The sequence below is a fragment of the Bos indicus genome, chromosome 21 (genome assembly GCF_029378745.1).
Source record: "Bos indicus isolate NIAB-ARS_2022 breed Sahiwal x Tharparkar chromosome 21, NIAB-ARS_B.indTharparkar_mat_pri_1.0, whole genome shotgun sequence".
Classification (NCBI taxonomy): Eukaryota; Metazoa; Chordata; class Mammalia; order Artiodactyla; family Bovidae; genus Bos; species Bos indicus.
The window spans coordinates 61,616,209-61,642,922 of record NC_091780.1 but is presented as its reverse complement, the minus strand read 5'-3'; the positions used below and the strand labels follow the sequence as shown (position 1 = coordinate 61,642,922).

At 46.7% G+C, this 26,714-nt stretch overlaps 1 long non-coding RNA gene across 1 annotated transcript; it reads right to left on the bottom strand.

Annotated features, from left to right (window-relative positions):
* LOC139178252 (uncharacterized) lies at positions 1-26,196 on the bottom strand. Its single transcript, XR_011562699.1, has 3 exons — positions 25,100-26,196; positions 12,063-12,221; positions 1-4,452 (listed from the first exon to the last, which is right to left on the bottom strand). It is a non-coding gene; the product is annotated as an uncharacterized lncRNA (long non-coding RNA).
* Positions 26,197-26,714: the final 518 nt, after the last annotated feature.

Genomic DNA, 26,714 nt, shown 5'->3' with positions numbered 1-26,714 from the left:
CTACAATGCATTAGAAATAAAGAATAAAGAGTTTGCTTCCCTTTCCATTTGTTTGTTTTTTGGCCAAGTGGCCTGCAGGATCTTAGTTCCTGGACCAGGGATTGAACCTGCATCCTTAGCAGTGAAAGCATGGAGTCCCAATCACTGGACCTCCAGGGAAGTTCTTTGCTTTCCTTTTCATACTGTCTTTAAAGTTTGGTATGAATTTAACTTGTACCCTATCTCACCTCAGACCAGCCACCTTTCAAGTGCTCAGTAGCCACATGTGGCTTGTGGCTACCATATTGAATAACACAGATCAAGAATATGGAAGCTAGAACTCATTGTTGCCAAAGTTTAGCATGGTACCTGGACCATAGGAAAGACTCAGTACATTATTATTGAACGAATGAACTAATGATAAACACACAGAAACTGGTTCAAGCTGGTGCTGATGAGTAGAACTATTACCCAAGTTAAAAACACTCACGGCTTAAATAAATCAAATTTTCATTCTAAAGAGTGGTGATGTTTTGAAGGAGCAAGTTGGCTGGTGCTTCATCTGCATTGCCACATAATAATCTTGCCCAAAGGGGGCATACTCAACTAAGATATAACCTCAGGCAGTATTCCCCAACTTGTTTGACCATGGAATATTGTTTAAATTGCACTGTTTTGTCAGGATGCCCATAGGAGGCTCACGAGATACCATTTAAATGAAAGTCGACAGCAAAAAAATGGTCTCACAGTTGAATTAATTGTGAAAAGAAATGATCAAAATTTGATCCATATGCTTAATATAAAGTAAACATTGAATAATTGCACCAATAAATGTTAAAATTATGAGATAAAATGCATAACAAAGACCGGCAATTTTTAAATAGAAAACACACAGCTTGGCAGCGGGAAGGAACATGTACAACCCGCTGCTAAACATCGCTTCCTGCATCCGGCGATCTGTCACGTGGTTTCCTTCTGCTGTCAGGGGCAGGAGAGCTTTTCCCAGACGGGGACGATCACTCAGAACAAAAACTGCCACTAGTCAAAGGCTCCCTGGGTGCCAGGCACTGTCCTGAGCCTCTGAGGCAGATGCTACAATTAATGCCATTTTACAGATGAAGAAATTGAGTTGCAAAGACATGGAGTCATGTCCCAGGTCACGTTATGCCCAGGGACTCAACACCACCATGCAGCCACTCTTGTTTGAATGTTAGAACAGTGTTGCCAAAACTCTTAAGCAGATATTTTTCTAATGTCTACTTTAAAATGCACCAAAGATGAAAAGATGCCCCTAGCTGGGACTGTTCCCCTGCTCTGGAACAGCTCATGGAACCTCTGTGCACCAGGGAACAGAGTTTGGGAAATGATGTTCAGGAGCCATATGCAGACTCAATGCTGCCAGAGGCTATTGTAAGCCCTTCATGGACTGACAATCACTGGGCTTTCGCTCTACTCCATATCTAAAGAGGTAGCTTCCCATAAAACTAGAATACAATCAGAGCAAGCAGGAGGATATAATTGTTCAGATAATGCTACAAAAGGTCTCCCCAGATGGTGCAGTAATAAAGAATCCACCTGCAATGCAGGAGACATGGGTTCAAGCCCTGGGTCAGGAAGATCCCCTGGAGATGGAAATGGCAACCCGCTCTAGTATTCTTGCCTGGGAAATCTCTTTGACAGAGGAGCCTGGTGGGCTACAGTCCACAGAGTCACAAAGAGTCAGACACAACTTAGCAACTTAACAACAGCAACAATGCTACAAAAACGAAGCCTAAACTTAGCTTTGGGTTTCCCGATACCTGGATACTGGAGGGAAGGATGGCAGGCCATGGGGTTCCTATTGTCTAGAGGTATGATCCAGCCTGCATGTCAGGAGAACCGATTTTTCTTGGCCCAGCGCCCTAGAATGCATTTGTCATAGGGATATTTGCATAAGTGGCATTGAGCAGCGTAATGAATTATGTCCCCAATAGTCATTTTACAAAAAAATAAAATGCAGAGAAGTTCCTTGGGTGACTCTCCTGATATCATTGGGTAACCTTTGCTGAGGGCAAAATATTGAAGTGTTGTTTAGCAAAGGCAGTTCTAAAGAGGAATTTAAGTGACTGCAATGCCTTAATTCAAAGGCACACACAGAAATCATTCTGGAATTTCAGGTTAAGCTGCTTTCAAGTCTGTCCACTCTTCCTGATCCCTACTGCCCAGGCCCCAAGCCAGCCCCTCCTTATCACTTTCTAGCCTTTCACCGGAGTCTCCTCAAGGACCTTCTAACCCTGTCCCCTTCTCTGAACTGTCACCACAAGGACCGTCCTAAAACTCAGATCTGAGCATGGCCCATCTTCTTCAAAACCCTGCCACGATTCCACTAGAACTTAAGAACGACCACCTCATCCTCTTGGTTCATCCCTAACACCCCAGGGTCTGGCACATGACAGGGGCTCCAAAATGGTTACCACCACATAAAGGCATCGTTCAAAAATAAAAACATGAAACCAAAGTACAAGGCTCCAGGTCACTTCTGCCAGCGTTCTGGTCCCCAGACTCTGCGCCCACTTGCCTTTCTCTGTGTCTTTTCTCTTACTGGAGCTCCATCAGTGAACGTCAAAGCCAAACGCCATCTCTGCTGTGACATTTTCCTTCTTATCCCCAGAGGGCAGGAATCTTTGCTCGTCAAGATCTCCATGGCATCCAGCCCAGCAGGTAAAAAGACACGAGTTCCTTACCAACAACACAGAAACAGACTGACAGACATAAAGGACAGACTTGTGATTGTCGGGGTTGGGGGGGAGAGGAGGGATAGCGCGGGAGTTTGGGATTAGTGGCTGCAAACTATTATATATAAAAGGGATAAGCATGGTAATGTATATAATTCAAGGCTACTCTCTTAATTTGCCCAACCTTTCCTTCCCCTGCTGTGTCTACAAGTTCCTTCTCTACATCTGTGTCTCTGTTCCTGCCCTGCAAATAGGTTCATCCGTACCATTTCCCTAGATTCAATATATATACAGAAACCAACATAACACTCTAAAGCAATTATCCTCCGATTAAAAATAAAAATGAAAGAAAATGGATGAACAACAAGGTCCTCCTGTATCACACAGGGAACTAGACCCAATATCATATGCTAAGCCATGATAGAAAAGAATATGAAAAGCTGTATATGTCCATGTAACTGAATCTCTTTGCTGGACAGCAGAAACTAACACAATGCTGTAAATTAACTACACATTAATAATATAATTTAAAAAAAAGACATGAGTTTCGAGGTTAGGAAGCTCAGTGTTGAAGGACTCAAGGAGGTTGTTTAAGGGGTCTGAGCCTCATTTTCTACATCTAGAAAGTGGCAGTGATGTAGGGAACCACATCACCAGGCACGAATGCAGAACAAACGAGATTGCTTGTCAAGTGACAAAGAACGATCTTTCACGTCGGCTCCTCCAGCTTGTTCCCCTCTCGCCCACAGGCTGCTCCGGAGCACGTGGTCCAGACTCACTCTGCATCCACCAGGGTACCTGGCAGGGGCCCTGGCCCAGAGAATCTAGGTGCCAGCAGATTTCAATGAGGGGGATACGACACGTGCACAGAATTTATGGCAGGCGTCCTGGGTCTCGAGCCCCAATTCTCTGGGCAACAGTCATAAATATCCAGCATAACTCCCAACCCTTCAAATCTCTTTGGTTCTACGGTTCTAAGTATAGACATAGTCTTCTGATTTTAAATAGGAATTAGGGGGAGCTGAAGACCAGGGATGATAGCCTTTCAAGATAGCCAGGCACAACTGCAGAGTTTAGGCAGGGCACGCAACACGGAGGGAGGAATCTGCCTGAGAAATCTCTGAGTGACTCCCGAGCTGGGGAGAGCGCGGTCTGAGCATGTGCTCTGCTGGAAACTGGCTCCGCCTGGGCAAGAAAGATGATTAGCAATAAATGGAGAGCACCTCAGGGGACCCTCCCACAGACAGTCTGTCACCCAGCGTTTTTACCATTCCATTTCAAAGTTTAATTAGATAATCACTTTCCAATGCTTAGATGCAATTAACCCCTTTGGAGCAGCCCTGGGATGCAGTCAACTTTCACAGGCCACAGAAGCTGAAATGCCCACGACGGTCTTTAGCATCACAGATTTGAGAAAAACATTTCTCCAAGAGAAAAATAACTGACAAATATTTGTGGGCTCTCAGAAGAGAGTCTCTTTCCTACATGTCAGAAGAGAACAATTTCACATCCAAGAGTTCAGCCTTCCCCACCACCACGCGACTCCGTAAACAGAAAGAAGACTCCTTGGCTGGAGCCGTCTCCACTTGCCTGATGAGAGAAAGAAAAGGACTTGCAACCTCCCCTTCAACGTGGGTATCTGGTGAGCTGCAAAGTCTCACGCCCTCTCCCGCACTCTCGCTGGCTGCTGTACTGGTCCCATTTCAGTTAAATCCGTAGGAGATGATAGACCCCCTCTGGTCCTCTCTGACGCTCCAACCTAAGATGACAAAGAACCAAAGAAAATTCAAAATGTCGCTGGACTTCTGGAAGCAATTTGTTTAAGTGCATGACTTTTCAAAGCATTCTGATATCTTACTTGACCCTTACAAGATGTCCAGGAAATGGACAGGAAAGAGACTATTATGTACATGTAACATGGGTGGGGGAAGAGCATGCTTAGTGTCACATGACTGAGGAAAAAACCAGGGCAGAACTTGGACCCAGGGCTGCCCCAGATATGGGCTCTCAGCTCCAGGTTCTTTCCACTAAGCCTTTAAAAAGCTTTATCCAACAAGTACTTATCAAGCACCTACTATGTGCTAGGCCCTGGAGATTCCGCACCAAACCAAACAAGAACTACCTTCACTCAAGGAACCTGAAATCTAACAGAGGAGGCAAACACACACAAGCAGCATGAGAACCCGCTGAGAGATGTAAGCCCTGGAATCCACTGGATCCCAGACGACGGGCCGAATCTGACCCCTGGGAGCCGGTGGGAAATTAGCTCAGTGGAGCCATGATGAGGGCAAGACAAGGGAGGTGTCCAGAGAGCAAAAGGAGACACGGGCTTCCCTGGTGGTCCAGTGGTTAAGAATCCATCTGCCAATGCAAGGGACACAGGTTTGATCCCTGGTCCAGGAAGGTTCCACATGCCACAGGCCAACAAGCCTGTGCGCCACAGAGACTGTAGCCTACGTGGCCTAGAGCCAGTGTTCCACAAAAGAAGCCACCACACTGAGAAGCTCTTGCACCATGCCAGGAGAGTAGCCCCTGCTTGCCACAACTAGAGAAGAAAGCCCACACAGCAACAAAGACCCAGCACAGCTGAAAATAAATAAACAAATAATAGTTTAAAAAGGAGATACCTGCTCTCAGGGGTGTGCAAGTCATGGCTGTTACACAAAGGTGTGATGGTAAATATTTAACAACCAATTCCGTGGAGAAAAGGGACTTGATCTGCCTATTTCCATGGGGTAGAGACTCTCATGACAACCGAGTCAAGATCCTAGTGGGAAGTCGCTGCAGAGTTATGAAGAGAGGTACACGTGTGCTCTTGGGAGCTGGTGCGGGCTGGTCCAAGCTGGCTCCGACACACCCCTGAGGTGGCATCTAGACCGAGGCCTGAAAAGCTGATGATGTTTGGACATAAAGGATGGATCTGAGTTTGGGGGAGGCCAGAGGCAGAACTGAGGACAGGTTTTTATAGGGCTGCGCCATCCGATACTGCAGTCATCCGCCATATGTGGCTATCTGATTTAAATTTAAATTAATTAAAATGAAATGAAATGAAAAATTCAGTTGCTCAGGGGCACTAGACACGTTTTAAGTGCTCAGTAGTCACAGGTGGCCAGTGGCTACCATATCAGACAGCACTGATTATACACCGTTTCCAGCATCGTAGAATGTTCTACTGGGCAGAGCTGTCGGGTAGGAGGAGAGAGATCATGAATTTCTGGCAAGAGAGGAAAAATTCTGAAATGGGAAGTGAAAGGTCATCTAAAATAAACTTTCTCAGCCTCCCAGTTTTATCCAGGGTCAGCCTTGAATGAAGGATGGAAAGAAAGATGAGAAAGAAAGAAAGAAAAGAAAGAAAGAGAGAAAAGAGGAGGGAGAAAGAAGGAAAGGAAAGAGAAAGAGAGAAAAGGAGAGAAAGAAAGATAAACAGGTGTCAAGTGTCCTGTCTGTGATGAGACTCCTGGCTAAGTTTTCCTGACTAAATGTCACGAAATTTACAGCCCTGGGTTACAAAGCAGAGGCTGCGCTTGTACAGCAGTTTGGACCATTTCCAGGACAGCATACCACTCAGCACGCTTTAGGAATCAGCTACATTGCTGTCTGTGGTACATGGAGCCCAGAGCTAGTGCTACAGCTGAGGGAATGCCCACGTGCAGATCTCAAAGAGAGTTTTGAATTAAAACGGCAACCAGAAGTAGCTTTCTCTCCAAAGCCAGTGTTCTCTGCATCTTCCTCACTGAGGCATCAGCATACAGGAAGCTGGTGAGGGCCACAAAAGATGTAAGCTGCGGACCCAGAGGTCGGGTCAGGGTGAAGGAACCAGCCTACATTTAATGGCAAAGGTGGCAGGAAACTTTAGGAGTAGCCCCGCACTGCCCAGGTCAGGGACTGGATGCAGGATTCCAACCCAAGTCCATTCTCCTCCAGAAGCCAGGCATTGTCTCTTATGCCCACATCATCTTAGGATCTGAGCACTCCATCACTTCTGTTCACAGCCCCAGTTCATCCTGGGACCTGGTTTCCTTCTGTTTATCCACAGTAACCTTTCTTCTCCAAGCCCTTGTCACTTTCACAACCACTTTTAAAAAGGAAAAAGAAAAGCAACTGTTTTATTCTACTCTAAAGGAAAATTCATGCTCCTTCCAAAAAATAAGAAGTCAAAAGAGGGCTAGAAGAATAAGGGGGGAAAAACCACCCCTAGTTCCCCCGTGCAGAAATACACACTGTGATGGTGTTTTCTGTGTGTGACTTTCATTTTGTTGAGTGTCACTGTGATCACACCATGGGCTCAGCTTTGAATCCTGATTTTGTCTCGTCTTTGTGCGCTTACAAACATGATTCTCCATGCCAGCGTCAATTTAAGGCGGTGGGTAGACCAGAGTTTACTTAAACAGTCCACTTCTACTGGACATTTCAGCTATTTCCAATTTTTGTTTCTTAAATGGCAGCTTGATTTCCATCTCTGGGCATTAAGCTCTTTCCTCATTTCAGATTACTTCTCTGGGCTTGATTCCCAGAAGTGGAATTACGGGGTCAAAAGGTATGAGCATTTCAAAGGTTCTTGATACGGATTGCCAAATTTCTTTCCAAAAGGGTTGTATCCGTTTATACTCCCCAAAGGTCTGCATGCATTCCACCTTCTCTCCTGTCTCACCAGCCTGGAGTTTGGTTGTACTAATCTTTGCTCACTTTATAGGCTAATGTACTAATCCATTGTTTTGATCTGAATTCCTTTTATTATTTGGGTGCTTGATCCTTTTCTCAAATCCCAACAGCCTTTGAAAAGTTTCATGGCAAATGAAACTGGACTCATCTTTAAAAGTGGTGTGCCTGGATCAGAGGCTGTCAAATCTCCAGGCAGGAGCCCTCCTATTTCCAAGAAGCTGAGAGTCTGCAGAGGGTCATCTCCCTGCCCTCCCTCCCGCCCCGACTACCTTCCAACCACATTTCCATCCTCACTAAATACCACTCCTCAGATGCAAATAGTGGATTCTAAAGAATTCCTACACACTGTGCTTTTATAGCAAAAAAAAACAAAACACACAAAAACAAACCACAAACAGCCAGGCCAGGCTGGGCTGCAGGAGGTGCGTGCCTGTGACCCCAGAAGACCAGCGGCTCATCTTCCAAGGTCCGGAACGCAACTGATTGGAATGCAGGGGGTGAGGAGGAAGTCGGCTTGCATTAGAGATGATTAAACTAGAGGCCGGTGATTTAATCTGTGAAATTCCCGGGGGAGCAGGAGATACACGGGATGGGGGGCAGAGGGGGAGGTGGGCAGAAAGAGGGAAAGGGTCAGAAATATAAAGTTGGATGACTGATAACAGAGAGAGAAGAAACAGCAGAAATGGAGGGAAAGGACGCAAGGAAAGAAACTGAGAAAACTGTAGGGGGAAAAGAGGCAGACGGGAGAGATGGCAAGACAGAAACTGGGACAACGTGGATGAGGATGTGCTGCTCTCAAATAAATGAACAGGGAGAAAAAAAGAGAATCAGGGGCGCGCAGAGACTGAAGAGCCCCGAGAGATGGACATGGGGAGGGCAGACACCGAGAAGCGGGTCGCGCTGAGCCTGCCGCGCTCGCTGGAGGAAATCTGGCCCCACGCGCACTGAGATCGCCGCGGGGTCCAGACGAACGCAGGTGGCGGCATTAAACCAAAGTGGGCGGCCGGCCGGGCCTGGGGCCTACTAGCCCAGGACCCAGGGAATATCTAATGTGGGGCAACACGAGCGAGAGGCCCCAGACAGGGAAGGGGCTCCCCAGAGTTTGCGGCAGAATCGCGCATCCCCAGCGCCCGGCTCGTAGGGGACTCCCGCAAACGCGTGCGCCTGGGCACCCCTGGAACCCCCAGCATCCTCCCGGGTGCCTGATGCTGCCCGCGGCTCCCACCGGGCCAGCCCGTGGCGATCCCGGATATCGACGCTAGAGGGCGCGCAAGGGTCGCTACGCCGCGCCGGCAAAGCGAGGAGCGGCCCCCGGACGCGCACAGCAAGGGGGCCTGCAAGGTGCGGGGTGCCCGCCGGTAGTGGGGTGCGTGCAGGACGCCAGGGGCGCTGGCCCGCCTGTGGCCGGGCGGAGGGATGTTGCGCGCTTCGATGGATTGAGGGAGAGGGTACACCTGAATTGACTCTCTGCAGGGCGGAGACAAGCCCGTGTGAAATTAACTGACAAGCAGGAAAAAGGACAGAGCGTGAGATGCCGCTTTACCCAGAGGCCCCTCCAACTCTGGGTTCCTCGCTGAATCCCCAAAACTGCTTAGGAGAAGTAGTCTGATCCCACGAGCACGCACCAACTCCACATAAGACACACAAACACACACACACACACACACACACACACACACACACACCACACACACACACACACATCCTTCAGAATGGGGGGGAAACGGGTTGGTGGGAGAATGAACTTTAAAAGGCTTTTAAAGCAAAAAAGAAAACGAGGGTTGCACGAGGCTGAGGTACTTGAAATGATTTTTGTGTTGCAAATTGCTATGCTTTTACTGAGGCGCTCATGAAAATAAATGAAGCTCCTCTCTCTCTCCTTTTTGCTAATAAATGAAATGAAAAAAGCACCATTATTATGCCACCTGCTTCTAATTCCTAATTGTGGTAACTTAATTCTCAGATTGTTGTTAGCTGCTTAATATCGCGGGCGCAGAAGCACACACACACATTAAAAAAAAAAAAAAAAAAGTACGGAGGGCCGTGTGGGTCTATTTTGGCTGGTGCGGTGTAAGGTGTACGGACTTCTGTTTTCATTTGGTTTGGTGGCTGTTCCTATCAAGTCCTGTGCCGGTTGGAGGGGAGAAGTCTTTATTCTCTTTCAGCGTCCATCTGAGACTTCAGAGGGAATAAAAGGGCTTCTAAGATGCTCTAAACCTAAAAAGTTCATGATAAGTGACTGCTGATGAGACCCACATTTTTTCCCCACTGAAATAGAATGGTGCTTATTTCCTATAAAAGACAAAGCATTAGTGTTTGTAAGCTGGTTTCAAAGTGCCTTCTGTGAACCTCCAAACCTCTCAGTCCCCAGCCTGGGGTTTGTAGCTGCTTCACGGGATTGAAATCCTTTCTATCCTTAGAGTGAAGGTGGGGGCCTGATTTAAAATTTCTTCCTTGAAAACAGAAATTACCAGATCCAAATTACAATTTTGCCAAAGTCAGGAGCTGTATTTAGCGTATTATCTAATTTTCCATTAAGACTAAGTCTTTTTGTTTGTTTCTAAATGGCTGCTCTTATCGTTGGAAAGTTGTGGAGCATAGGATATATTGGGAAGGCGTTAAGAGGGCCCCAAAGAAGTACAAATTTGGGAGAAAAACCAATGTATTCCTTTGGTACAATTATGAAGAGAGAAGATTTCCTTGTACATACATATATCTCCTCTAGCTTTATGCAAACACCCAGCTAAATGCATAAGAATAATAACAATTTAATCAAGAACAATTTGTCACTGTTGATACATCCGTCAGGAAGGCAGAATTGCTATTTGTGGAACCAAATGAAATTGACTTGATGCTTATTGCCACGGCCTCGTGGTCTTTGATATTTTCACCTTAGCTGCCCTTTGTCTCTCATGACTGGGAATAGAGAATAAGGTGGAAAATGTGAGCTCAACTGCACCCCGGCCCGTTTGGGGCCTGGTGAGGAAAGCAGTCAGACCCCTGATCCCGGTTCAAACTACCCTCAAAGTGCTGCAGCGGCACACGGCAATGTCCCTGTTGATGGTGAAATCCCGAGCCAGCAGGTGAGAACGAGGTCCAGCTCTCACCAGAAGGGCGCCCGGCACAAAGAGACAGCAAGATGCCACCTCGTCCGGAACAGGAACCAAGTTCACGAAGGAGAGAATGCAGAATGGCGAAGCGAAATCACAAGAAAACACTTGTGAATGAAATAGCAAGCTCTCAATGGAACCGGAGCAGCAGGTGCTGTTTAAATAACCAAAATAAGGTTGCCAGCAACAGATCCGACGTTTGCTGGGTTCTCTCCTATGCCGCGTGGCATTAGAAAGTGAGTATGTAAAAATATAAGCCCACATCTGCAGGCAGAGAGCTAGGCTGATGCAGAAGGGATGTCGCGAATGAACCCCCAGTTCAGGAAAACATGCAGAAGGTTTGCTCTTTAAATCCTCCATAAGAGAAAGTGGAAAATGTGAGAGTCTGGGTTGTAGTGAGAAGCAGAGATGAAACACTGAATGTTAATGTATATCATGATCAACCTACAGCGTCTTATTTACATCTTGAGCTATTTGTTGCTGATTCTCCATGCAACTGTTTTGTACTGGAATTCTCAAAGCTGAACCAGAAGCATTTAAATGACCCTGCATGTTTGTTATGCGTCTTCTAGAAGGTGCGGGCACACACACACACGCACACACATACAGCCAGTCCCATGTCTATGCACACAGGCAGAATGCACACCCCACTCCACTTATCTGTACAAATCTCTGTCATCCATATTCCCAAACACAGGAGAATCTATGTATTTATTTCTCTCTTGAAGTCGACTATGAAACACAAGTCAACACTCTTAAATGTCATCTTTTAATACCTCATATAAAAGGCAAACTTTTCCTAACATGCTTTCCTCCGATCCTATTTAATGAACTCCCCCGAATCCTGCCTGTGCCCAGTTTCATCTGTTAGAGCTCGGGCACAATATTTTAAAAAAAATTTTTTTTCTGGTATTAAAAAATGGAAAGAAAAAAGCAGGGGAAATATTTTGAAAGTCAATTAAAATTTTGTGTACGTTTTCATTTTTTAATGATAAATTAAGTTACTAATTTTGTCCGTGCTCTTTGTAGACACTGCAGGTTTAATTGCTAATTGTTAACTGCGAATGAATACATTTGCATATTAATTAGCTCCCAATTTACATTTTTAATTTGCTTCCTTCAAAAGGTGCAAGATAAAAGGTCGTGTTATTTTAAATAATTTATGCTTTATTGCATGAAATACGCTAATATGAAATGTGCCTACTAATTTTAACCCCTTTTCTAAGAAGGAAAATGAGTGCTATGAAAAGGAAGAAGGCAAGGCTGGTGGTGTTTTGAAAAACAACATTATGCCTTGTTGTTTCTCAGCGGCTGAGCCTCCTTTCTCCTGCAGCCTTGTTGGGCAGAAAAATGAATGTATTCTTTCCTTTACCATCAGTTTAAAAAGTGATAATGTATTTGAAGAACAAAACAGCTGCAGTGGAGGGTGTGTGTGCTGGGGGGAGGCGGTGATCTGTGCTTTATCCAGGAAGGACTCACAAAATGGGTTTTGTTTTCTAGTAAACATTGCCAGCGATCGGAAGCTCCGAACAGCGGAGAAGCACTAAACACAAGCCACTTCTTCCCCCACCCCCCCGAAAGTCTCGCTGACACTCACTTCTGCCTCGGTTTCGGAATCCAAGTTGCTCATGCTGGCTTCTTGAAAAACCTTGAGCTCGTTTCAACAGGAGAGAGTTCGTTCTTTTCCAAGAGCTGACCAAAGAGGTTCTCAAATTGCAGCGTTCACTCCTCACCTCTTTCTTGTCAGTCAGCTGCACTGTAAGAAAATCAAACCCAGTTGTTAAAGGCAGTGATACTAATATGTCGAGGCTGAGACCAGGAAAATAATGCTCCATTTAGAAAGGGGTGGTGGTAGTGGTGTATGGATTGGTATATTTTGACCAGGTTTGATCGAAATACCTCCTTTTATTTTATTTCTCTTTTCTTTTGTGGGATGTCGTTTGGAGCCATACCCATTAAAACGGGGCTCCTAGTTCATAGAGTTTCGGTCATCATCTTTCTGGACAAGCAGTCATTTGAAAAATTTGAAAACAGGATTTGGGAGGCAGAAAATCAGATTTTAGAGAAGATAGCAATGATCTGGAGGAAACGGAAACCTGTCAGTTCGCTCCCTGAGTTGCTGCTGCATCTCAGCCCTCTCTGTTAGGTTTGATTTTCGCAGATGGAGCCCAAGCCACAGGCTGGTGGTGAGAACCACCTGGGTGAGGACCCCCAAGCTTGCACTCACCAGGGTTAACGTATGGAGCTGCACAGGCACCAAGAAAGGAGGAAGGAGGGAGGCGTGTGCAGAGAGCTCAGCTCTGCAGGACTCTGCGGGACCAAGGGCAGAAGTAACAGAGCAGCTTTTCTGCTCGGCTCCAGAGCTCTGACCCAAAGCCTTCCCCATTCCCAACGTCAAAACACACCCTCCTGGACCATGTGGAACAGCCTGGGTGGGAATTCAGTGTCAACCTGACTCGGTCCAAATGTTAAGCCACAAAACGGAGCTGGATATCCACCAGAGGGTCGGTCTCGTCAGGCAGTTACATTGCTGCATTGACAGGAACGCCCCTGGGTTCTTTCAGGAAGACACCCTGGCAGTTACGTATAGCCCCTGCCGAGGAGCCAGATATGTGGGCTCATCCCCCAAATTATTAGGATTTTCAGGCAGGAAGATTTCCTTCTGCTCGCATCAACATCAGCAGAGGGAAAGCTCACCACGCAACCTTGACTGTTCGCCCATCTGAGGGTGGATGGCTACAAGGAAAGGAGGCCCAGTTTAATTGTGTGTGATTACCACCTCGCCCAGACACAGAAAAGGTAGGAAGAGCAGCAGAAGTCACCGTGAAGTTGTTAGCTTACGGCCATCTCTGCCCAGTAGTGGAAGGGGGAACACAAGAGATGTGTGGGCCAGTCGTTTTTGTACAACCCCGGGGGGTAGGGGGGTGAGAACACTCTGAGGAATGCAGGTTTCACCTGCGTCGAGTGGTTGGGTGTTTTATTCAGCTGCGCACGGACGCTGTTGTAAATCCACACGCACAGACACGGTGATTGAAGACCAGCTTCCCGCAACAGCCTGCATAGAAGACTCACCGTGTTGCTATCTCCCTCGTGGAGGTTTCCCATATTTCAGATGCTTCAGCCCTCCCGTAAATCAGGGATTAATTGTGATTTCTTTCAGACCAGTGGAAATAGGAAGCTGAGACTTCTGAAGAATCACTTGCAAGCGCAGTGGAACACAGAGGGAGGGGCAAACTTCATGAAATCCAACTTCCCTGTTTTTCCTGAGCCGTGTGTGGTGCGTGTGTGTGTGTGTGTGTGTGTGCACGCGCGTGCACTCCTGCTTGTTTTTTTAAAAAATGCATCAGGTACAAATGTTGGAAAGTCCTGGCACACATTAATTAATAAAGCCACTTAGGACAAGTGAAACTCATGCACTCGGAAATTTGCACAGCCCGTGTCTCCCTGACATCCAGCCCGGTTTGTTTAGTGTAATAGTCAAAACATTTTTTTCTTCTCTCGGGTCCTGTTGATCCGTAGTATAATTTGAATTCTCAAGCTGTTATCCATACATCATTTCCAATAGCAATCCAAATGAAAGGAAACAATTTCATATTCTATAATTAAGCAACTCTGAACATGCAACAGGCAGGAGGCATTATGGGGAGGGTTAGGGGAGGGTGAGCAGTTGGTAGAGGACAGAGGTCTGACGAAGCTGACCGACTGAGCGGGAGCAGGCAACTCTGGAGCTTCACCTAAAAGACTCTCTTTTTACTGGCTTCCCTGGTGACTCAGATGGTAAAGAATCTGCCTGCAGTGCAGGAGATCCAGGTTCGGTCCCTGGGACGGGAAGATCCCCTGGAGAAGGGAATGGCAACCCACTGCAGTATTCTTGCCTGGAGAATTCCATGGCAGAGGAGCCTGATGGGCTACAGTCCATGGGGGTCACAAAGAGTTGGACATGCCTGATCGACTAACACTTTCACTTTCGAGTCTTTTAGGTGAATTCTCTGTATTCAGATACATAGTTTTCCTTCCCACTGCTTCCCCTTTTTGAAAAATGGAATTTTTCTTTCTGGAAAATTCCAGCATGTTTGACAGGTTTATTCCAATGGGACTCCTTTGCTCCCCGTTTGAAAAGAAACCACTTCTGGGGTACACAGAACAGTCCTATATTCTATAGTAGACAAGGCTAGGCTGATTCCTTTCTTTTAATTTTTTTCCCCCCCTAACAGGAGAGGGTTTGAAGAATCGCTTCTACCATGGATACCAGAGAAGGGAATTTTAAGTAGGCAGAATGCAATCACCCAAATTGGAATTCAGCCAGGACACTGCCAGGGCAATTACTCCTCCTCTCGTGCTAAATACCAGGGGAGCGTAAATGACCCAAGTGGCACAGACCCGCGATTCTGCACCCCCATCCGAGCGAGTCGCAGGGCTCCCAGGGTAGCGAGCCCCACGGCTCACCGAGGACAGACAACGCCCGCACCACCCTCCCGCCCCATCATCCCCGGCTCATCTCCATCCCTGACAGGTCCTGCACCAGATTTCTGTAAAATTCACTGGGTTTAAAGCTGAGACCAGAAATTAATTTTTAAAATAACAGTTTCCCCTGACACCTCCTCAGAGGGTTGTCCCTCTCCCGGGCCTCCACCCCATTGCTAGCTGAGGTTTGAGTACCATCCTGCCTCTCACAGCCCTCTGAGTAAGCCTGGGGAGGCAGCTTCTTGTATCTCCACCTTCTTAGCCCCAAACTGAGCACCGAAGAGGTGGTGACCTGCTTCGGGTCACACACTTCAGTCTCCAGCATTGTCGGACCCCAGACCCCACACACCTCTTTTTCGAGGAAACCCCTGAACTAGAATCCGGGCGAGGCTTGACTCTGCTTTTGCTTCCTTGCGGAGCAGATTTCTCTTTCAAGACAAGCATTTATTTTTTAAATAGGTTTTTAGTATTACACACAGGACTGTAATGAACATCCTTGGTATGTTTGCCGGTGCACACGTCCCTGATCGTAATCAGAGAATTTATTTAGGAGTTGAAATAATTTCCTAGCAGTGGCATTGTTGGTGCAAAGGGAATGCACATGTTTTAAAACGGTGTAGATTATCAAATCGCCCCCGGGAAAGATTCACAGGCTCGCCAGCGCCAGGAGCCTGCTCCTGACGGGTTGGTTATTGGAAACCTTTTTGTCTCCTCATTCATGTAGATTTCGTGTTGATATAGACACGATACTGTGTATATCTTCCGCTGCCACCTTCCCTAAGGACCCTGGCCCCTGGAAACTCTCACAGTGACCGGGGCGCATGCTCAGCCCCCTGACATTCACGGCTGTGTATCATTTGGGTTTTTCTGTGAATCTGTTGTTTGCTTGGATTGGAAAGTGAGCTCGTTGGGTCAGGAACTAAGTTTTATTCATCTCTGTGTCCCCAATGCCTAGCACAGGGCCTCACATGAAGAAATAACCCTGTGAGTACTTGGGCTGGTAAGTCTGTAAAGCCTACAATCCCTTGGATGGAAGATGACATGGAGGGCGGGAAAATCACAGGGTTCGGAGTCAAGCCCGTGAGGTTCCAATCCTGACCCCACTTAAAGATGCACGTGTGGATCTGAGCAAAATCACTTAGACTCACACGTAAAATGGAGCCACAGTATCCACCCTATGGAGTGGCTGTCAGCCTTTAAGAAAACAATGGCCAACACCTAAGTCTGTGATTTTTAGTTTTCCAGCTCCTGTTCATGGGAGGCCAGTGGCTTCAGTGGACCCTTGGGTTCTTAGCAAAGTTCTCATTAAGCAGCAGCCTCTTAAGAAAAGTGAGACAAATATTGCAAATTTTTCTCAAAGCAAAATCCGTTTAATTTGCAGGACAGTCCTTTACTTGGAAACAATGTTATTTTTTTTTCCTTTTTTTTTTTTTGCTGCTAGAATCCTTTTGTTTATAACATGATGGTGACAGTACCCAGGAAAGTGTTTTATTCTTTCTATACTTTTGAGTTAAAAAAATTCAAAAGTTAGTGACTCTCTGTGAGTCCCCTGGACCTCAACTCTTTCATATTTTTCTGGTTCATAAATGTATTAAGGCCCGAGAACAAGGGTGATTGGGAGCTCTGTTCAAATCTCTCATCAAATATGACAGTTCTCTACCTGGATGGAGGGTGAGAGAACAAAGAACCAGGAAGCAAAAATGCAAATGTCCTCCCATCAAACTGCTCACCCTTATTATTATCATCACTACTTTTTTGGCTGTCCTTTGTGGCTTGTGGGATCTTAGTTCTCCAACCAGGGATCGAACCTGGGTCCCCTGCAGTGGAAATCTGGAGCCCTAATCACTGGACTGCCAGAGAATTCCCTGCTCACCCTTACTTCTGAGTAATAGAGAGAAGAAAATGAGAAAGACATTCTCAAAAAATAATTGTTTTGAGACCTAAAATACGAGAATTTCTGAGTCTCCATGCTGGTCCCTTTGAAGCGGTGATGGGGGTGGGGTGGCGGGGCTCAGCTCCCCCAGACACCACATTCAGAAGTGCCTTCCGTTTTGCACACGCTCTCAACTTCGTCAACCCTCAACCTCTTCGTTCCAGATGGCTTCTTCAGCTTTTCATCATCTGCCTTACGAGCCGTTCCAGTCCTGACCGTTTCTAAACATCAAATCAACCCATAAAGAAAGGAGATTCGCCAAGGTCCAGGAGCTTCAAAGTAGGAACTTGAGCCTCTGAAATGCCGACCCGGCTCCATTATGTTTCTATGACCTGATGGACCCGTGCCTTTTAAAGCACAGTCTTCATTCCTTGGTTGGTGCTGTGGCTGCTTGTCTAAGGGATTCCAGACCCCAGCCTGACCTGGCCTCCTGCCTCCGGCCACGATGCACGAGATGAAGGCTGGAGGAGGAGTAAGAGGAGAAGCGGCCCTTGAAGGAGGTGAGTTACTAAGACCTCTTCAGAGGGGCTTCTGGGAGATCATACTGACCACCCCTCCAAACGGGGTCTCTTTCTGCGATCAGGGTTTGAGAAACCACCCCAAAGGCCGTGTCTTCAAAGGCTTTCAGAACCAAAAGGTTGCAGAGCACTCCAGATGTGAGAAGGTGTTTCGTCTGCTCAGAGGGCCCAGACCCCATGGGGAAATCAGGGGAGGGGCGCCCTAGTATGGAAGGCAACCACATGAGGGGTTTGTTGAGGACTGAACGGCAGCTCCCTCAAAGCTATGTTTACTTCTTAACCCTTGATGCCTGGGAACGTGACCTTATTTGGAAAAAGCCTCTTTGAAGACATAATTAAACCAACATCTCTAGATGAGACCATTCTAGACTATCCAGTGGACCCTAAATCCCATGACAAGTCCTTAGAAAAGATGCTCAGAGGAGAGATGCAGAGGAGAAGGCCATGTGAAGACAGAGAGAGAGACTGAAGTGATGCTGCCACAAGCCAAGCAGTGCCAGGAGCCTGCAGAAGTTGGAAGAGACCAGGAAGGATTCTTTCTTAGAGCCTTCGGTGGGAACATGGCTCAGCGGACACCTTGCTGTTAGGCTTCTGCCTCTAGAACTGGTAGAGAATACAATTCTGTTTCCCCACCAGCCCCTGGAAACTATACGAGTCTCTCTGGGCAGAAAAGGGATTTTGCCATTTTAGGAGCTCAGGGCTGTCCCTGGTGGTGCCTGGGAGGGTCTTCGACGGGCGCAGAGAGACAGGGAAGTGGTGACCAGCAGACCCACGACACCGGGGCGATGCCCCCACGTCTGAGTAGCTGCAGCATGTTTCAGGAACCTCAAAGGGGCTCTGAAAGAAGAACAGGGAAGCAAGAAAGAGAGATGAAATCTGTGCACCCAGATGTGTGAGCAGAAATCCTTGCAGCTTTGCGTATAGTGGTGAAAAACTGGGAACATGCTAAATGTCCAGTTCTGGGGGCCTGGTAAAAAAAGCCTTGTACAACCACTTAAATGATTGTGAGGATTCATGGTAGTTGCTATGGACAAGATTCCACAACATACATTGGAATGAAAAAAGTCAGTTACAAACAGTAACAGCAGGTACAGTGTGATCCCATGCCTGGCTTATCTAAGTGTACATTCTACTTCAAGACAGAAAAGCTGCTAGTGAGATTACCAGAAGATGGGGGGACAATGGGCAATCTTTGCTTTTATTGTATTTTTCTCTTTTCCCACCATTCCTGATTTTTTTTTCTACAGTGGAATTTATGACTGCATGATATTTTAAGGCTTGGTTTTTTATAAGATTCCGTGGTGGAATTGAATATAATCTTCTAAAGTGAAGTCCTTAATACAAAATCATCAGTAAAGTTATCTTCCTGCCTTAAAAAAAGCCTTCAATACCCCTGGAGGGGATGTGAATTAGTTCAGTCCTTTCAGAGAACAATCAGGCAGAATCTATTAAAACCAAAACCACACGTACCCTCGGATCCAGCAATTTCCCTCCCAGGCATCTATCTTAGAGAAGTTCTCAAACACCCACACAGGTACCTTGCAGAGTACATCCATTGAAACGTTGCTTACAAGAGCAAAAATGTGGAAGTGAGCTAAATACTTATCACAGAAGGAGAGTTCAAAAAAGGATGTGCGTTGCTCTTGTGGAACACTCCCTAACCATCAGAAGGAATGAGACAGATTCCTCTATAGCGACCTAGGAGGATTTCTAAGATGTAGTTAAGGGAGAAGAAAAAGCAGATTGCAGATAAATAGGTAAAGAAGAGGTGGCATATATACACCATGGAATACAATTAAGCCACAAAAAAGAATGAAATAGTGTCACTTGCAACAACATGGATGGACTTAAAGAAGATCATATGCAGTGAAGTCAATCAGAAAGAGAAAGACATGTCGTGTGATGTCACTTATATGTGGAGTCTCATGCGACACTGATGAACTTGTCTACAAAACAGAAGCAGAGCCACAGACACAGAGAGCAGAGCTGTGGCTGCCGGGGGAGGAGGGGGGAGGGACGGGGTGGAGTCTGGGGTTAGCAGATGTAAATGTTATATGAATAGAATGGATGAGCAAAAGGAACTACTGCATTCCACAGGGAGCTAGATTCATGTGACAAACCATGGAAAACAATATAAAAAAGAATGTGCGTGTGTATATATATATGTACATACATGCTGAGCACTGAAGAATTGATAGTTTCAAATTGTGGTGCTGGAGAAGACTCTTGAGGATCACTGGGACTATAAGCAGATCCAACCAGTCAATCCTAAAGGAAATCAATCCTGAATATTCACTGGAAGGACTGAGGCTGAAGCTGAAGCTCCGATACTTCGGCCACCGGATGGAAAGAGCTGACTCATTGGAAAAGACCCTGATGCTGGGAAAGACTGAAGGCGGGAGGAGAAGGGGATGACAGAGGACAAGATGGTTGGATGGCATCACTGACTCAATGGACATGAATTTGAACAAACTTCAGGAGAGAGTGGAGGATGGAGAAGCCTGCAGTCCATGGCTTCACACAGAGTTGAACATGACTTAGCAACTAAACAACAAGACTTAGCAACTTACCAACAAGTGGTAATAGGTTCTTTACCACTTGAGCCACTGGGGAGTGAGCAGTGGTAAAGAATTCGCCTGCCAGTGCAGGAGACGCAGGAGATGGAGGTTCAGTCCCTAGATGGAGAAGATTCCCTGGAAGAGGAAATGGCAACCCACTCCAGTATTCTTGCCTGGGAAATCCCATGGACAGAGGAGCCTGGAGGGCTATACTCCATTGGATCACAAAGAGTCAGGCAAGACTTGGTGACTGAGTGCAGATCTTTCAGGATGATTCCCATCACAGGGTCCTTAATCACATGCACATCGTGCTTCAGATGTTGTCACACTGTGTGTAGATGGGGAGAGGGAGGTGAGTGACTGTGACAAGGAGCCTTTTGCTATCTCTAGGTATATAGAGTTTGAATAATATACATTAAGAATGCAGCCATGTTTTGTTTATTAAAATAAATAGGCTGAATGAATAAAGAAATTGGAAAGCTTTCATGCACTGAAGTTGAAGGCTGCGGGCAGGTGCCCTGCCTGTCAATCCCCTGTGGTGAAGTGTGCCCACCTCACCTCCTCTCCCTGCTTCTTTCTCTTTCCCAACTGTCCTGCCAGGGTGTTTGGATACAACATTGTCTCGAAGTCCTTTTAGCCTCCTGGTGGCTCAGATGGTAAAGAATCTTCCTGCAATGCAGGAGACCTGGGTTTGATCCCTGGGTTGGGAAGATCCCTTGGAGAAGTGAATGACAACCCACTCCAGTATTCTTGCCTGGAGAATCCCATGGACAGAGAAGCCTGGTGGGCTACAGTCCATGGGGGTCACAAAGAGTCGGACATGACTGAGTGACTAACACTTTCACTTTCAGCTCCAAGAGCCCCCAGTTCTCTGTTTGCAGCCACAGAAGAGATTATTTTCCCTTCCAATGGATGGAACTTGAAGGTCATTGCATTGGGACCCAACATGTTACTCTGTTTGCGAAGTGAGAAGAAAAAAAAAAATCAACCCCCTTCCCCCATGGGACTTCTAGAGCCCACCCAAGCCCTAAGCCCCTCAACTGTCTCTTCGGCAGAAAGAATACTGCTGACCCCCAGCAGACTTTAAAAATAGAGGATATGCAAAGAGATTTTCTGAGACTTTGGGAGGGATTTTTTTAGTACCCTGCTCTGTAATAGCCAGAAGGTGTTTAATAAACATGATATGCAGCAGTTGCTAAGAGAATCTGATTTATGTACCGAGGCGATGCCGAGCAACTGCACATCGGGGTTGTGCCCTTTTCTTTGACTGTGAATCCTGATATTCTGATGGAAGCAATTGGGCTGAACTTTATTTATAATCAGCTTACAGCATGGATAGCTGTATTGTAAGTGCTTCTCAAATTACATAGCAAATCTTGTTGTCTCCTTAGGCAAATAAGAAGCCCACATCATAAGCTTTAATTGTAATACAGGTCACTGTCAAGGGTAAAATATTTTCCAAACCCTTCTGATGAGTGGAAGCGTCTATGACAGAAGCAGGGGCTGGGGCCACAGTCCCAGCTCCTGAGGACAGCTCAGAAGGCATCCAATAAATAAATTGACATTAGGGAAAATCTCATTATGGAAAAAAAATTTAATTTTTCTACATTTGTGTTGAAGAGATCACCAAGAAGCACAGATCCCTGGGTCTAAGAAGCTTCTCTCCAAAATGAGTTAGAGCTAAACTCCAGAAAATGCGAGACAGAGAAGACGCCTTGCTTCATTGGCTCAGAGGGAAATCAGAGCAGATGGGAAGGACCAGTTTCCCAGATATACACACAGGACACAGGACGAGGCTTTGAGAGCTTCTCCCTTTGCTAAGGCTGCCCATCAGACCACAATTACCATGGTGTGATTCCTGAACTGTATGTCTGAAATTCCTCTCCAAAGGAGGAGCCACAGAAAGGATCCCAGAGGAAACAAAATTCCCTTTCTGAAACATTCTCATCATTCATAATTAAAACGCGATGGATCCAAATCAAAAGAGCTAGTATTTTTTGGTCCCCTTTTTTAAAATCTCTCTGTCACTTGGGCTTTTCCCTGTGCAGAAAAATCAGCCGTAAGTGACTTCAGATCAACCATTCTTAACTGAGGTTTGTGTTAGGATGAGGGACAAGTGGATCATTCCAGATGTCATGTACATCCTGGGAAATTCCTAATATGGTCAACAACAGCAAAGTAGGTAGATGACAGATAGATGGTAAATGATAGATAGACAAATAAACATCATAGATAGATGAGAGATACATGGATAAAGAATCTGTCTGCAAAGAAGTAGATTTGGCTTCGATCCCAAAGATCAGGAAGATCCTCTGGAGAAGGGAATGGCTACCCACTCCAGTATGCTTGCCTGGAGAACTCCACGGACAGAGGAGCCTGGCAGGCTACAGTCCATAGGGTCACAAAGAGTCGGACATGACTGAGTGACTAACTACTACATAGATAGACAAATAGACATGATGGTAGATGATGGATACATAGATAATAGGTATGATGGACAGATGATAGGTAGATAGATAAATAGGATAGATGAATAGACGGTAGGGACATGGGTATGATAGACAGATGATAAATAGAGACAGAGATAAATAGAATCTCCTCTCTCTGTGCCCTTTTCTCCACCTCCAAGTGTCCATTTCTCTCTTTTTTTAACCTCAAAAGTTCAGGCACCTTTCCCCCCACCAGTCCCAGCTGGCCCCAGTGCTGCTGCCATGTCTATGCGCCCCTGGTTGGTATTTGTGAATAAATTTATATGAGAGAAAGAGAGATATTCCCCACTCATTTGCAGTGCTCTCCAGCAGCACAGAATCCATTCATTCTTTTGGTTCATTCTGCAGATCTTTATTGAGCGTCTCATATATTATGCACTGGCTTCCCTGGTGGCTCAGACGGTAAAGAATCTGCCTGCAATGCGAGAGATCCGGGTTCGATCCCTGGGTCCGGAATATCCCCTGGAGAAGGAAATGGCAACCCACTCCAGTATTCTTGCCTGGAGAATCCCATGGACGGAGGATTCCGGGGGGCTACAATCCATTGAGTCGCAAAGAGTGGGACACAACTGAACAACCAACATTTTCACTTTAATATATGCCAGGCGTACCTACCAGGTGCTGGAAATACAAAAGTGACTGAGACAGAGAGGATCTAATTGACAGTTTCACGAAGAGAGATAAAAGCGAAAGAAGAATCTAAGTATGAACTGGAATGATTGCCGGGCAGTAAGCGTTGTTAAGAGAAACAACAGTGTTAAGAGGACCAGCTGTGATCCGGGAAAGTCTCCTGCTGACCTGGCAGTCGAGGACCTTGTCCAGCACACACAGGGTGAGAGCTCTCAGGAGGGATGGAAAGGCGGTAACATGCAGACAGACGGCTCATGCTGCCTTGGGCTTCGCAGTTTACAGAAAGAAGAGATGTGCACACTCTCCTTTCATCCTTTCTAAACCCTGGGGCTCAGGGGAGCGACACAGACGAGAGGATTGTGCCCCTTTTACAGATGACGAAAAGGAAGCCCAGAGGGTTACAGACCTGTTGGAGATCACTAGAGAGTGAGCAGTGGCTCTGCCCCAAGTCTTCTATCTTATTCTTGAAGTCAACACAACCAGGATTAGCCCATGGCAAGGTCACTCTCAGAACTAGGGAAGTAGAAAAAGGTGACCCTTTCTCTGGGCAGATCCAGCCCAACTTCACCAGCTGAACATGGCTGGTTGTCAGCACCTCTCACCATCCCCACCCTATGCCCCCCACCTGCTGGGTACCCTTGTGCAGTGACCAGCCTGCACCACTGCACAGGGCAGTCCTGGACATGAGGGCCCTTTCTGATATCTATTCCTTTCCACACAAGATGTCATTTGCCTTTCCCACCCGCTTCCCACCCCATCTTCCACTCTGCTCCACACTCATTAGGCTCCTCCATGCCATTGGACCTATGAAAACTTGTTTCTCTTGCTTCTTCTGACTTTTGATTTCTTCTCAGGCTCTTAATGTTCTTGATTCAGATCTGAGACACCTGTCTCTTCCTCTGTGATGCCTCCCCGACTTCCCCCCTCCAAAAGCCCTTTCTCAGATCCCCCTACAGCCTCTCTGACTTCCCTTTCTTCCAATGTCCACTCAGACATCAGAGTCATCTTTAAAAGATGCAAGTCACATTATAGCACTCTCTTGCCTAAAAACCACTCCAAAGCTTCCCCTGGTTCTTAAGACACAGAAAATCCTCACGTGGCCTCCAAGAACATGCTTCAGGTGGCCTTCACTTCCCCCACATCCTCACCTGACGCCACTCTTTCCCTCTTCTGAACTTTGTCTTGTTTCTTGAATTCACAGCTTCCTCCTGCCCCCAAGACCTTTGCACTTGCTGTTCCCTTTAAAATGTGGTGGGTAGTCTCTCATAGTAATAGCTGACACTTAATAAATAACGTATGTTCCCGACTTCAATCTACAATCTTTTCATGTATTTACTCATTTAATCCCCACAGCGACCCCATGAGAGAAATACCATTAGGATTCCCACCTTAAAGACCCAGACTGGGAGGCCCCAAGATTCTAAACGCTTTGCTTGGAGACTCACAGCTAATTAGAGCAAGGATGGTGGTCCAGGTCAGTGTGACTTCGGAGTCCACAGACAGTCAACATACTGGTGCTGTGTCAAGCTTTCTCGTTACAACAGAGCGTGCACAGTCTCGCCTTATTTGGTAGGTCTGACACTGAGGAAGAGTACCCGAAACATACTCAGTATGTTCAGTCAATGTTGAAAGTGCAAATCCAAGAGCCAGAGTCACTAGGGGACCACCTAGAACCCCTCTAGGCCGTTCTAGAATCCTCTTCTGCTCGCAGGGACTGGGATGTGAATGATCATGGCGCTGGTTTCCTATGCTGCTGTAACAAATTACCACTATCTCAGTGGTTTAAAACAACATGCTAGGGACTTCCCTGGTGGCCCAGTGGTTAAGAATCCTCCTCTTAATGCAGGGGACTCAGAGTCAATCCTCGGTTGGGGAACTAAGATCCCACATGCTGGGGGGCATCTGTGTCCTTGAATCACAACAAGAGAGAAGCCCACAACTAATCATAACTAAGACTTGATACAGCCAAAAATAAATAATTTTTAAAAATAATAAGGTAGGCCAGAAACTTAAAAAAAAGAAACAACATATTAGTCACTTACTGTTCTGGAGGTCAGAAGCCCAGGGTCAGCGTCCATTGTCCGCAGGACCGAGCGCCCTCTGGAGGCTCTGGAGGGACATCTACAGCCTGGTCTTTTCCAGTTTCTAGAGCAGCCTGGTTTACATTCCTTGGCTCCTGGCTCCCTTCCTCCACCTTCAAAGCCAAGTATGTAGCATCTTGCTTTAGTCATCACGCTGCCCTCTTCAGCGTCAAATCCACTCCTGCCTCCCTCTGTAAGGACCCTCCTGATTACAGGGAGGATCACCCGGATAGTCCAGAAGCCTCTCCCCATTTCAGGATTCTGAAGTTGATCACCTCTACAACACACCCTTTGCCATTTGAGCTGACACGGTCACAGACTCCAGGAATTCAGTCCTGGATATTTTTGTGGCTGTTATTCAGCCAATTGCCATCATGAGAGCTGAAAACAAAGAGCTAATAATCATCATCTCCTGAGCCTGACACGTGGAGCCTTGCACACCTGCTCCCATCTGATCTTTTTGTTCAGTTGTTCAGTTCTGTCGAACTCTCTGAGATTGCATGGACTGCAGCACATCAGGCTTCCCTGTCCTTCACCATCTCCTGGAGCTTGCTCAAACTCATGTCCATTGAGTCAGTGATGCCATCCAACCATCTTATCCTCTGTCATCCCCTTCTCTTCCTGCTTCAGTCTTTCCCAGCATCAGGGTCTTTTCCAACAAGTTGACTCTTCACATCAGGCGGCCAAAGTTTTGGAGCTTCAGCTTCAGCATGAGTCCTTCCAGTGAATATTCAGGGTTGATTTCCTTTAGGATTGACTGGTTTGATCTCCTTGCAGCCCAAGGGACTCCCAAGACCTTGGAACAGTGCTATGAGACAGATGCTGAGATGGACACTCTTACTAGTAAGTGTCAGAAGCAGGCTTCAAATCCAGGTCTTTAGGACTCAGAGCCACCTATACAACAAATCACAGGGTGCCTCCAAGGTCCACAGTCACCCCACTAGAAGAGGCAGCAGAGCAAGCAGCTTTGAAGTGAGTGTGGCCAGGCAGCTTCACGGAAAATCTCATAAAGGGCTCCAGAAAGATGCTCCCTGGCCATCTCAGAATTGGTGGTGACCCCTCACTGCTGGACACGGCACCAACCTGGCCCCGCCCCACATCCCCTTCATGCGGTGCCCACAGCTTTATGACCTCACGCCCCATAGGCCTCTGTTACCATGGGCTGCTCCAACCCTCGAGAGCTGCAGCTAGATAATGTATTATTTACTTTGTTGCCTTATTGTGGAAGTTGGCGGTTATTATTTGCTACTTTGTATAATGGCCTTCTAATGCACACATGGCTAAATGAGGTAATGATATATCGCCACCACCGGTCAGGAGCCCAGTTCCTTCATCCTGCTAAGTAGGCCAGCGGTTTAAGTCCAGGACCCGTGAGTTCCTTTTCCGTGGAGCAACTGGGGGAGTGGGTGTCACTGACAGCAGGCTGGGGTGAGCAGGGCCTTCAGGATCTGAAACATGGGGATGCTACCCCTTCGCTCCACCTGGAGGGTAGAGAACACGTGGCGAGGGGCTGAACAACAGCCCTGAAGACATTCGCATCCTGACCCCCCAGAACCTGCGGCTCTATCACCTTACA